At 33.3% G+C, this 14,852-nt stretch overlaps 1 long non-coding RNA gene across 1 annotated transcript; it reads left to right on the top strand.

Moving 5' to 3' along the window:
* The first annotated feature begins 12,580 nt into the window (after nt 1–12,580).
* Nucleotides 12,581–14,531, top strand: LOC149553096 (uncharacterized). Its single transcript, XR_016353392.1, has 2 exons — nt 12,581–12,842; nt 13,070–14,531. It is a non-coding gene; the product is annotated as an uncharacterized LOC149553096 (long non-coding RNA).
* The last annotated feature ends 321 nt before the right edge of the window (nt 14,532–14,852 follow it).

Below are 14,852 nucleotides of genomic sequence, written 5' to 3'. Positions count from 1 at the left end.
ACAAGGGAGAAGCTGAAATCCTCTTTAGCTTTGATTGGTCTTCTAGACTGAACATGAATAAAAGAACAATAGAGTCCAGGGTGGTTTGATCTAGTGGGAGCCCCATGTGGCAGTGTTATTGCTATAGGATCAGTCTCCAAGTGAGAGGTTGTTGTTTAGTGTGGAGCCTAATCAGTCCCCAAGTGGGAGATTGTTAGATTGTGGTGACTGATAAGGAAAGTACTGTACATACTCCTTAAAAATTTTGGGCCCTATTTTATTAGGATTTTGGGATGACATGTAATTATTAATTATAACCATAAAACTGTATAAAATACTTGTATAAAAGGGTTTAGGGTTAGGTATTTTTCATTATGATGTGATGCAAAATTTGGTTCTTGCAGCGGTATTGAGCTGTAAAGGATTATAGATTGTAATCAGGTTGTAATCACTGGATTGTAATAAGATCAAACTTGTTGTTTGGTTTACGTAGCCTAGGGATTGTGTGAACCATGTTAAATCTTGGTGTCTTGCGTTTATTTTTGTGTGATCTATTATTTTCTATTATTGGTTATATTTTCATGTAGTTTTTTTTATTTCTATCTGTGATTTAAATCCTAACATGGAGAACATTCCAATAGTCTTTCCATGGCTCAATGATTGCTTAGGGCAGGATACTATTGGCCTATGATGTAGATTGATGCAATAGCTTTTGCAAAGTCATTTGAAAGTGTCATGGTAACTTGATACATGCTTCGGGCAGGGAACTCATTCGTTCTAACTCTCATTGGTTATTTCAGCATTAGGCCTTTGATCTTGTTGGATAGATTCATCCCAACTCATCATGTGGACACAAGTTTATTATCATTGCTATTGATTACTTCACTAAATGGGTAGAAGTTGTTCCACTTTCTATTGCCTCGGGCAAGATAGTTTCTCTATATATTCTAAATCATATTATTTGTAGATATGGTGTTCCTTCCAAGACTATCACTGACAATGGAGGCCAGTTTAAAAATAAGGACCTTAAGCAACTTTGTAGGTAATTCAAGATAAAATAATATTGGTCCTCCATTTCCTTCCCATATGGAAATGGTCAAGCAAAAGCATCAAATAAAACCATTTTCAAAATCTTACATAGAACAATTGATAAGAATGGTAGGGATTGGCACTTGCAAATAAATCAGGCTTTGTGAGCCTATAGAAGGAGTATTCATACTCCTACTAGGGCTACTCCTTTTGCCCTTACATATGGTGCTGAAGTAGTGTTACCTTTAGAGGTTGAGATTCCTTCACTCAGAGTTTCCCTCAAAGGTCTAGTTATAGATGAAGACTATCATGCCATGAGACTTCAAGAGTTAGAACTTCTAGATGAGAAATTCCAAGCATCATTTGACCATATGAAGGTCTATCAAAAACACATGTCAAAAGCATTCAACAAAAAGGTTCACCCTAGGGAATTCTAGGTGTGAGATCTTGTCCTATGTGAAAATCTTAAAAATCAACATAATAGAGATCAAAAGGGTAAATTTGAACCTAATTGGCTTTGACCTTACATTATTACAACAACTTTTGGGTCTGGTGTCAATTTACTATCTACAGTAGAGGGAGAGCAACTCCCTGATCCTATCAATGTCTTGCACCTAAAGAAGTTCTATCCATAATGCCTGTTCAGTCTGGGGGTATCTTTGTACATATTTATTGATTGTGAATTTTTTTTTAAAATGATGTATTTCAAAATTACAAAAAAATGATATACTATCAAAATTCTAAAAATTGAAAAATGTCCTGAAAAATTGATCATCTTAGTAATAAGTGCTTTGATGTGTCTCCAAAAAGAATTGTATATTCCAAAAAAGAAAAAAAAAATCAATCTTAGTAGTAAGTGCTTTGATGTATCTCCGAAAAAAAAAAAAAAAAATTTAAAAAAAATTTAAAAAAAAAATATATATATATATATATATATATATCGAAGTGGTGAAAACCTGGAAACGGGCGCTACTTGAGGCCTTTGCACCCATGTTTCTTAGCGTGTGTCCTCGACATTTAGCCTTTCTCCATCATGCCTTGTCCTTATTATCTTGGTTTAGAATTAGTCTTTGTCTAGGGGGCATAACTATGTTAGCTTTGGTCTCTTGGTTGTGTTAGTCTTTAGAACACCTCACAAATAGTGTTTTTTTTTTTAACACCACCCTAACTATATTTTTTAATACAACTCCTAACATCGAGTATTTTTTTAACACTTATCAGTTTGGTCTTACCCAGTTTCGTCATGTGATCTTACCTACTTGCAAGCTTTCAATATTTATCCTCGAAACTTAATATCAATTAGCACACTTAAATTTTTAAACACAAACACTTAATGCTTGACCTATGTCATGATCTTTTCTTTGCGTGCTGACTATTATTGATTTTTGTTGAGTTTCCTTGTCTGATAAGTCTCTCTGGGGTGCATAGCTAGAGGATTTGGGGCATGGGGCATGTTTTTATTTGTTTTCTACTTGTCGGTGTGGTCTTGAAACTCTAGAGTGTCTCTTGTTGTCCCCTTGAAACACTTAGGAGATTTGAGGTATCATCCTTTACTTCTTTTGCACAATCGTTCATATGGTCATCCTAGCATCTATCCCTTGATGTGAGTATGATTTTGCTACATTAAATTGGGTAAGCTAACATAGAAGCCATCTTGACCTTTATGTCTTTGATATTTATGTTAGAATCTTTCCACATTCCAATATGATATAAATCACATTCATATCTTCATAGTTGCACTTGTAATTAGTGATTATTGTGTGATTTTATGATGTCTGTTAATAATGGCCCAATGATGAAAATAAGTTCTTTAACATTCTCTAATGAATGATGAACACAAAATCCTATGTTACAGTTGCTCTTTTGCAAGTACACCTTTTCCTTTTCATGTAGCTTGCATTATTAGACTTCATGTTAGTTTGCATTTTTAGGCTGCATTATGAGTTTGAGAAGTTTTTCTCTTCATCTTTCTTGTGGACTTTTAATCAACTATGGTCATGTTTTGATCTTCATTTCCTTATCTTCTTTCGTAATCTCAATCGAAATTTCTATCTTAAACAATTGATTGATTTTGGGGCATTATATTTCTTACAAAAAATTTCTTTCCATATCTTCCAAACTTCTATCTTCCATTTTCTTTTAACCCACTTCTTTTCTTCTAATTCACCTTTGGGGCATACTATTTCATGCTTGATGATCTGCCTTGGTTTTGTGATTCTTATATCTTTCATCTTACATCAAGAACTTTATCTTTTGTTTGATTTGATCAACTTTATCAATTTTTTGTTTTTCCTCTATCTCATTTCGATTTCGATCACGAGGGGGCAGTACCTATCAACTTCAATCCTTGATTCAATTTTATCAATTTTATCCTCAACTTTTTTAAATCAAAATTTATTTGTATTCTTTGTCCTAATGTGTTCTCGAATCGACCACACATCTAGGTTGTTTTGTAATCCCAAATCGATCTCACACTTCAATTTCTTTCTTTGACTACATATGTTCCCAAATCGATCACACATTAGTCAAAGAGGGGCAAATGTATGCACCCTAAAATGGTCACCTAGACTATGGGCCCCCATTATTCAATTTATCAAATTTCTTGAATCAATGGTTTGCAATATTTTATTAAATCAATTCAAATCAATTTCTTTGATCAAATTATAATTTAATTCTTTCCTAAGGTTTGATCATTTTATCCTAAGTCTTATTTAATTAAAATAAAACCTCTCTTTTAATTAAATAATTAATCCACATTTAATTAATTAAGAGAAAAACCTTTCTCTTAATTCAATTAAATATTTCTATTTAATTAAAAGAACTTGCTCCCTTTTAATTAAATAAAACCCCACTTGAAAAAAGGAAATTAAATAAATAAAAATCAAACCTACTTGAAAAAATAAATAAATAAAATAAAAATAAATAAATTTTTTTTTCCCTCTACACTTAAATGTGCATAGCTGTAAGTGGGATTCCTCTTTTTCCTCTTTCCACTTTCTTTTCAAATACTCCTCTTTTTTCATTAGTGAAATTTTGTCTCACATGGATCAAACTCTATTATCTCATATTGGTTGTGAGAAGTCTCTCACCTCCACATTTTCCTTTATAAGGAGCCCTCTCTTCTCATTTGGATATAGAGCAATATAGAGCAATATAGAGAAAATAGCTCATTGCGATATATTGTTATGCTACATGTTTAGAGAGCAATTTTGGAGGAGGAGTTTGAGCCTCAGGATTTGGACATTAAAGCTTCATTTCAACTTCTCTCTTCTTGTCTTATTCTCTCTTGCATCCATGGCTTTCATCATCAGGTCAAACTGAGGGCCTCCATTACAAATTTTTGCACTGTATGAATAGAGAGTTATGAGCCACCATTTGAGATCTCATTCTTGAGAAATCTTGGATATACTGACTATAGAACTATGCTCACATTTTAGGCGTACACCTATCACAATAATTCAATGGTAAGAATAGAGAGATAATGTTCAGGTCCAATCCCAACCATAGCCTAAATACTTGTCTTGCAAGGAGGACTCCTAACTGACTTTCCAACCTTTTTAAACCCATGAGTTTATCTTTTTCTATGTTGTTTGATTTTGAGTTTTGGTCTATTTTGGTAATGTTGCTTGTATGTGGATTTCACTATGTGATTTATTTGGTAAATGATTTAATTATAATATTTGGATTAATCATATTATTCGATTAAAAAGATAATATTAAAGCATGAGACTATTTAATTAATTAAAAAAAAATTAATTATGTGCTTTAATTTAGAAGTTTAAATTTAGAAAATTGGTTAAAGAGAAATTAGAATATGATGATATTTAATTAATTATTAATTAATTAAATATGTACTTCAGTTTAAAAGATTTAATTAAAAAGTCTAATTTAAGAAGTTAGACAAAAAGAGAATTAAAATATTAAAGATTTAATATTGCTTTATTATAATTATTTATTTAATAAAAATTAAATTAGAGTTGTATTTAAACAATGAGCTTTGATTATTATTATTAATTTTAATAATAAACTATGCTTTAATTAGTGCTTACACTAGTTAATAAATTGGAGGAAAATAAAATATAAAAGAACATTTTAATTAAAAGCTTTGTAGGGACTGACATCATGGAGAGTCGCTTGGCATTGACAAGCCCAAGCTAGTATAGGCAGCTACTCTTCTCAACAGAAGGCACACAACCTAGGGTAGCTACTCTTCACGACGGAAGGCGCACAACCCACACATTTTAATTATCTTGTATTTATTACCACCCAAAGTTTTAATTTAATTATCACTTATATAAAACTTCCTCTGCCAACCGAGAAGTAGTCACCAGGTTACAGGATAGAAGCCCCCTCCATATGCTACCCTACCCTACCCATGCTCATCCTACGACAAGTGCCCGTGGGCATGCATACTCCCATCCCAACCCTAATGATCATAACTTTCGAAAAATTCATGGAAGATTGGGCCTCGCAAGTCACCCAACAAATGTATACGTACGTACTCGTGTGTGGCGCACCACCATCACGAAGATCATAACACAAGGACAGGAATGAGAACACAATGCAAAGAAAACACCCAACTAAAAGCAACACGTGAAGGACGGATTCTACATGAATCCCAAAGCCAATAAAATCATACATCATGAAATCACTCAATCAGCCTCAATCCGAGAGTATGGATTCTACACGAATCCCAATGATGTAACAAGACCAAACATCGTGAACTCACTCAACCAGCCTCAATCCGAGAGTATGGATTCTACACGAATCCTAGCATTCACGAAACAAAAGCAAAGGTCTAAACGAAACCATCACAGGTGTAAATTCACTCAACCGAACACAACGTCAGGAGTACGGATGCAACATGCATCCCAATGCAACATAAAAGTGCAAAAGTGGTCTGACTGATATCCAAACGGATCATCAAGGTCCACGACCCACATTGTGCCAAGAAAACTCGAGAAAACAGGGTGGCACGCAAAATGAGGTAAAAACCCCAAAAATTTGGAAAACTACAAAATTAAAACCCATTTGGCCTTTGGGTTCAAAACCTCCAAAAATCATGCAAAAACGGCCAACATAACGGCATAAAATTCCAAACCCTCGTCCCAAAAAAATAGAGAAATGTTCATACTCGCCCAACCGGGTAGAACTAACATACAGAAACGGAGGGGAACACTAGTTCTTAGCCTCCAAACAAATGGCTACCAAAAACAGAAGCTGAAATGGAGCAGAAACAATAAAACGGGAAAGCCCTACCTCACAGCCAAAAGGGCAAAACGGGAATCTGAACCATAAAATAAATATCTCATAGAAGTAGCTGAAAATTGCGAGAATCCAAGGTTTCCCCGAGCTGGATCGAACAAGCCCAACCTCGCGACGATCCCATGCCCGTAACTCCCACAACAAACAAAACAGTAAATCCTCATGAAGAGGATTTTTGGTTTTACTCTCCAACTTTCCAATTTAAAAGTCAGAAGTGAGGAATTAAATTCCTTTTTGGATACTTTTTCACTTTTCGGGTGAATAATCAATTAGGGCATTTAACCAACCAATCTAGTTAAACTCCAAATCGACCCAAACGAAAATAGGCTATTCCTATAAATAAGAATTCATCTATGGCAAAGCTGCCAGAAATTAAAATAAATCAATTAAAAAGCCTAAAAACCCAAAACACATAAATCTCCTTAATAACTTTCGCGACAATGCGAACCTCTAAATGCACAGACACACTTACTGGTCTAATCACATAATGCAAATGAGTTCGGATTTAATAATCACCGAAAGGTTTAAATTAAACATTTAATTAAGGATACGTCGACCATACAAAGGCGACATTGGTAAAATATGAATGGCTGAATCACTAACTCCATGTGCCACTGCCAGGGATATAATCCTACACACTAAACAACACGATCAAGTGCAATTGCATATAATAACATAGCCGAAGCAATAATGCGTTAAATCACCTAATTTAACTATTTATTTAATTATATTAAAATAATCTATTTACATCACTCATATTCGCACAACAACGCAGTAATGAAGTAAATAACCATAGCCTTAAATCCATCACATAACAAAATCAGAGGTATGTCCAAATACCAGATAACCAGATAACATCATAAAACAAACTGTCATCTCAAAATGGCATCATCATGCAATATGATTAACTGAACAACATAGTATTATAACATCTATGATACTGGAATCAAAGTGTAACATCTGACCGTCGGATCCTCTCAAATGTAAACATAACATGAGTAACAAATATCTCTCTAATCAGAAATATAACAAGGTAAATGTCCGCAGCACATAACCAAATAATCCAACAAGAGCAATCCATTCTAATTACTTAAGCATTTAATAATGATTGATTACTCTGCATTAAAAAGGCATTTAAAACACATAAGCAAACACAGCCAAAAACATGACTAACCACTGCTACAGGAACCTAGTCCAGTGTAGCATGGTAAAAGAACATAGTGCAATCTCTGCACACATCTTAGGGTAATCACAGAACAACCTCATGATACCATATCGATCCTGGTAACCACTGGCACAAACCTCAGTGAACCAAAAATCACATCATAATCTCAAAGATCAGTCAAAAGCATAATCAAAGCAACTGATACGATAACATAAATCTGAACACCTCAATGGTGTAGACCACTCAGGGTCACAATCATGATCCATCACAAAAAAAGATCATCAAGGTTGCATCCATCAGAATGACTTACAAAAGTCAAATAGGAGAGGCACTACATTATCTCTCTCGCAAAGTGAGAGTGGGAGTCTTATTAGGCGACCATGTAGTCAGGAGGTAGTGTATTCTTACCATTTGGGTCCCTCTCAGATTGATAGATGTTGGATGCTCTTTGATATAGTGGTTCCATTATCATTCTTCCTCTTATCTTGAAGACTTTTATTCATTTGATATATCTATGTATTATGTGTTTTGAGATCCTACGGGATATTGTATTCTATATTGATGTACTTGTATCTATTTTCACATACCTTGTGACATGTGTAGTGGATGCTATTCATTAGATGTGCTTTCATATTATTAGTTGTACTTATGCATTTTCTTATATGAGTATGTATGTGTTTATTCATTTTATGATTATGGACAATTTACTTAAGACTTAAAACCTTCTTAAATGTGACTCAACATGAAGGAACCCTTGAGAAATTGAAACTATATTTGTAATTGATTATGTGTTCTTGATGTGTATGTATATATTGCTTCTGCATTATTGTTACTTTGATATTGTTTAAAATTATTATTAAAAAAATTTTTAGTAAACTTTGTAATAGATTAGGTTTTTTTTTTTCGGGTTCCCAAGCGAGGCGTTATAGGTTGCAACATGAGTTGAACTTAAAGTGGGAGATTGTTTCTTAGATGTGAAGTCCAACTCTTCATTTCATCTTCCATGACTATTTGTTTCTTGTTTGACTCTTCATTTTCTATTGAATACTATTGTAAAATTATAAGGAAAAATCCCTTTCTCTTGTCTCTATTTATGCATTCTTAATTTTTCATTTAAATTAGCAATGCACTCCTCTATTATAACACATCGATGTTCCCAAGAATTACATAATATTATCCTATTATTAAGATGATAGGCTCATTCCTCTGAGATTTGTTGCCAGATTATTATGACAATCTAATGGTATCAGATGCTATGAAAATAATATTATGTCGTGAAAAGTGGATTATGCCATAAAAAGTGGTCTTTCTTGTTGCCCATGCCACAAACTATTTTCACTGCTCAAAATAAATAAATGTTAAACAATAGGCTTTTCTAAGTGCACAAGCTTGTTGTCCAGGGGCATATTGAGTTGTTTCCTGATGAACTTGAGATGTACTATATTCCCAGCCTCCATAGGGTCTTTCAAATCTATTTGGAAGATGTATCACATACAATTACATATACCACATATGAGTTTATGGCTAAATAAGTAAAATTGCTAAAGGAAGCTCAAGGTGTTAGTCTTTCTAACTTCCTACAACATTTTGTTTTAGTAATTCTTTTAGAAAGATAGATTAATTCTATTTTAGGGAGGAGCAAGGATATAGCCATAAAATCTTGCAAGTATATAAACAAGGTTGTCTATCTTGTTATTGATATGCAAATAGAATGTTATCCGTACCTCCATTCAACTTTTGACAAAGCATTTCAAGATCATATTAATGAGAAAAGGGAAAAATGCATCCAATCTGTGTAAGATACCCTTGATATGCAGAAAACTTTTTTCTTTACCCTGAATCATGCTTATTCAAAGTCCCAGTCAAAGTGGTGGGAATGGAAGAGTAAACTTAAGGAAGCTATAAAAAGGAATATGAATATTGTTAACTTTGGAGCAATGGGTGAATTTAATCTGGAGAATGTGCCAAAATAAAGTAATCAGCTGGATGTGGCATTTGTGATGAAGATGAGCATCATAGCTTATTGAAATCTTGTAAAGATGAGGCCTGTTGATAAGATTCGTCCCCATCTTCACTTTACTTTTCACAAAAAATTTCAAAGCAATATTATGAAATTCATCATTCAACAAATGGTAGGAAATGGTTAGTGCAAAAAATTAAAAAAATCATGGTTCTATCTCTTTAGGCAATATCATACTGACCAAAAAATTTTCCAATAGATTTAATTATAAATATTAAATATATGCAAATTTATTATTTTTATTTAAAGATTTTATAAAAGTGTTAAAGATATTATTAAAATGTAAGTTAGAAGTATTGTTAATATATAAATTAGAGCAATTGTAACTAAACTAGAATGAATTTAAAATGTAAGGAGTGAATTCCAGTGGAATTATTATGGAAATTTAGAGTGAATAAAATTGCCTATGCAATGAAATTATATAAATTAGAGTTAATTTTTTTCCCTTTGTTTGCTGAAGTATTGAGTATCTTACTGTTGATTTTTCTTCACAATTATAATTATTCAAGGCACTATAGAGTTGAAAATGTTGGATATCTCAAGTGCTCATTTTGTAACTTCTTAGGTGAGTGTGACATTGGTATATACCATGGAGTAATTTTTGTTAATTATTATTCTATAATGGTATACTAATAGAAACATATCCTAGTTATTAATTATCATATGTGCATAGCATTAAAAGTATACGACTTACAACTTAGATGCATATAGCTTACAAAATGTGGTTTATGTATAGGCCATAAAGCATCTATAGTTTTTCTAAACCATATTGTATCCAAAAAAATCATTTTGAATGTATAGATTATTTCTTGGCCAAATTTGTATTACAAATTTTTGTCTTCATTACATTTTCTTTTACCTTTAGATGAGCCTCTATACACTTGTTCAAGTCCACCTTGTAACACAAAATTATTTGAATGCACATATTGTTTCTCTACAATTTTTATATTACAAGACACAATCATGCTCTCTCTCTCTCTCTCTCTCTCTCTCTCTCTCTCTCTCTCTCTCTCTCTCTCTCTCATGCACATGCGCACATACACACACACACACACAAACATACACACATTTACAATCAAGAATGTTTTTTCAATTCACGATTATTGAAAAAACAAAAACTTTAATGAATATTTATTCCCTCTCAAAAATGATTGTTTTTTTAAGCAATTCACTTTCTTAATCTATGTACATTCAAGGAAAATAAAATAGCGCCAATATAGTATTACACATTAGTCATTGAACAAGGTTACTCTTTTTTGGTAAATTAACCCCTAGTGATTTCATAAACTATAATGGAAGTGAAGGAAGAAGACAAGAACTATCATGGGTGGTATTGGCAGATTTTTTTTCAATAAAATATAGACACAAAGGACTTTCGATTCCTTATCCATCTATTTGAATTCCTCTTCTAGACTTTGGCCTATTCAGTAAATCAACAATGCACAACCTTTCTATATAAATTAGGCTATTCAATTTACTAGATGGTGCATGTACCTATTTACTATTAGCTTAGAGATACTTTTCTGTGCATTAATAACATTCTAAGAAGAATTAAAACATGTCAAATACATCTTTATTGATAAAATAAGCTTCATAGGTCCAAAACTCCTCCTTAAAATTGATACTCATGCACAAGCGGCCTTTCCCCTTCAACAACATGTATACTTTAGTAGAGTATTAATTTCTTTTGGGTGACCTAGTATAACTACCCCTTGTTATGGACAAGATGATTTACTCATCACATTCAAATGCCAAGTTATTGTGGGACTAATTTGCAATAATTCTTACATTAGAAATATCTTCTTACTAGAAGGTGAGAATAATTTGCAAGAAAAATTCTGCCAACTATTGTATCGTAGTCAAGATGCATACCCAAGAGAACATATTTAGTGCCTTATAATAGCCCTTATTTATTTTATAGTAATGATGTAGTAAATATAGACAATAAAAATAAGTAAAAAATCATTGAATTTCCCAGCCACAATAAGTACAACGATAAATTATGTGAGAAAAAATAATAGTCACATGCATAATGAACACCTAGAGAAATATGTACTCTATTGAATACAACACATTATAGTTACAACAAAAGCTTGGATAGGAGAAGGACTTGTTAGTGGATCTATTGGTTATGTTAGTGATATCATTTACATACCAAGTTTTAGGTCACCAGATGCACCCATGTATCTTGTAGGATGCTTTGAGAAATGTAATGGGCCACCATTGAACAAGGACACTCTTAAATGTATACCAGTAGTACCTATAGCTTTGGGCAAGCAGAGGGAACTTCCATTCACCATGTAATGAGCTATCACTACCCATAAATCCCAAGTACGCATGCTACAAAAAACAATAGTGGATATTGGCATAGTAGAGAGACAATACTTGACTTTTGTAGCTATATCTGGAGTGAAATCAATAGATGGACTACGTATTCAACCTCCTTTCACCTATGCAAGATACTCCAAAATGCAAAGTAATCCATATAATTTTTTTCTTTTTCTTTTTAAAGAGGAAGCTACAAAGCTCAATTATAACCAGAAACATGGTAATAACTATTCAAGATCATCATCAAAAGTATAAAAGACTATCAACTTAATCCTTGCACCCTTCAAAAATGCAAATGCTAGTTACTAGAAATTAATTTCTATCTCCAAATTTTGTCACTGCATTAACTCCATTATCTGGAATATTACTGGCCGTTTGGTTGCTGGAATTCAATGGGAGTAGGACTTGAAAATTAAAATTTATTTTTAATTCTCTCTTTGGTGCACCAAATTGGAATTGGGAATAGAAATGGATAATTCCCATTTTCACCCCAAAACGAACATTTGTCCATTTTTAAAAATACCTGTTATTGGAATTGCTATTCCTATTCTCATTTGAGCTTTCATTTATATCATAATTATTTCAAGTCCGGTGTAGTTTCCCTTTCTGGATGCTCTTCTTTGCTTCTCAAATTTGTGAGATGCAATTGAGATAAGGCTGCATGCATTTTGTTCTCTGGAGTGTCTTCTATGTTCTTTTCAAATTCAGTTTCAAATAATGCCAAAGTGGACCATGTCCTTGCTGGCACAGTCCCATGAAAACCCATCTAAATGAATCGTTTCCCTAAATTCATTGAGGAACGAGAAATTTGAGAAGCGTTTGAAAAGTGTGGTGGAGAAGAGATGCGCCGCCTCTACTCCGAGCGTGTCTTTTTATGGTTTTGATGATGAAGTTGAGGAGAAAACGGATGATGAGCTGTTGAAAATGGTGATGGTGTTCTGCCATTGAATGCCAATTCATGATCGATTCTTCAATCTGTGCCCGCTCAACAATTGCTTTGCTGGTGGAAACATAGTGGATGTTCTCATCGATGAACTCGAAATTGGAAGGAAGAAGGTAAGTAATCGATTCAATTCCTTTCAGATGAAAATTCAATTTTTTTCATAGAGGATTTGAAACAGTTTCACACTGTCTGCAAGTTTCTGGTTTGAATTATGTATAGTTTGATGGATGACATTTTTTATTTAAATTGTATATTGTGAAGATTGTTTTTGAAAATTTGAGGATTGTAGTTATTTAAACTGTATGTTAATTTAATTTTGTTTTCACGAGGGCTCTTGTAGGTATGAATGCAAACTCCAGGAGTATGAGGAATGCAAGGAAAGTGTTTGACAATATGTCTGACACAGATGTGGCAGCATGGAAAATTCCAATTTTAGTTTGGTCCGACCAAAAGAGTCTGGAATAGCAATTCCAATACCCACTCCAATTTTCAATTTCTATTCCAATTACCAATTCTAATTTCATTTTTCCCATTCCAGCAATCAAACGGACCCTCCTTTTGGTTGCTGGAATAGGAATAGAACAGTTGGAATAAGTTTTCCATTTTCTGTTTGGTTCATCACTTGGAATTGGGAATAGGAATACGTATTCCCATTTTACTTCTAAAACGAGCTTATACCCATTCCAAAAAATAGCTGTTATTGGAATAGCCATTCCTATTCCCAATATTACATGCCTATTCTCCATTCCTATGCCCGCGATCAAACGAACCCTAATAAGGACATTTAAGTTTTCGGACCCTAAGGACATTTAAGTTTTCTCATTCCAGCAACCAAATGGGCCCTAAGGACATAGGAAGTACAATTTTAAGTTTTAGTTGCAAAGAAGCAAATAATGGAGACATTCAAATCTAATATATATTACCCGGCTGACCAGTAAAGTAATGTTGTAGATCTCATTGTTGCTACCTAGGAAGAAAAACATATCTACTTTGGCGGATCTGATAGAGTCATTCCAGACAATTGAATGAATGAATCATTCCAAAACACATTATTCAAAAAGTTCTTCAACACATTAATCAAAATGTTATGATATAATTTCAAAATCTTAATTTACGTAAGAAAGGCATTGACAACAAGGTCATTGGATCAAGCCTTAACATAAACCACTGCTGAAATCTTGAAGAATAGGCTCTGCCCGGCTAACCCATGTGGAGATTCGCTTCACTATCAAGCAATTTTGCAATGTGGGGTTGATCGATCCGCACACATTTCTAGGAAGTCACAACATTTGTCATCTGTTTCTCAACGTTGATCCAAACGAAGAGTAGATTACTAGAGGCGGGAGAGATTTGATCCAACTGTGAAGTATGATACAACAATTGGGGTATTTCTTGAACTCCCCTTCTTCTTCTCACTTGAATCCTTACTCTTCTTCTTCATCATCTTTTCTCCATTGTCATTTTGCAACTTTTCCCCTTCATCTTCAGGGAACACATGATTTGTAGCGAGTAATTTGATATTGGATTGCTGTCTGAATTTATATGAAAATACGTGGAATGCTTCCATCGTATTTGTCCTGATTAAATTGCGTGGAATGCACGCCAAGAGAAATGAATTGCTTTGGTCAACACTGAAAACTATGCCGTAACACCAAAGAAATCTCTGAAATAACATGTGTCATGAATGGCTTCTGAGGTTTGATTATTTCTTCTGTGGCGTCTTTATTGTTTGGTCAAACTGATTAATTATGTCCAATAAACTTCCGCCACTCAATGATAAAATAAAAAATTAAATTTGAAAAGAGAGCATATTTGGTCAAATTGATAAGCCTAGTAAGGGAAGGGCAATGTATGTTGCAGTTGTCATAATCATTAATGAGGATTACAATTTCATTTCTTGCTTGGAAGGGAGAAAAGTTGGAATGATTCAGACATTACAAATATATTTTGTCCCATTTTAGCCTAATGTGCACAAGATTATACCAATTTTTAATTTGGAAGTTACAATCTAAATATTTAAGTGTTTTTATCATATTTATAAACCCATTAGGTGTTCACACTGGATAGTCTTTAAGGTGTACAACTATGCATAATAGTTTGGGAATCTAATCTAAAAATATCAA

The sequence above is a fragment of the Cupressus sempervirens genome, chromosome 6 (genome assembly GCF_028749045.1).
Source record: "Cupressus sempervirens isolate cs-2001-9-10 chromosome 6, ASM2874904v1, whole genome shotgun sequence".
NCBI lineage: Eukaryota > Viridiplantae > Streptophyta > Pinopsida > Cupressales > Cupressaceae > Cupressus > Cupressus sempervirens.
This window is presented reverse-complemented; position numbering and strand designations above follow the sequence as displayed.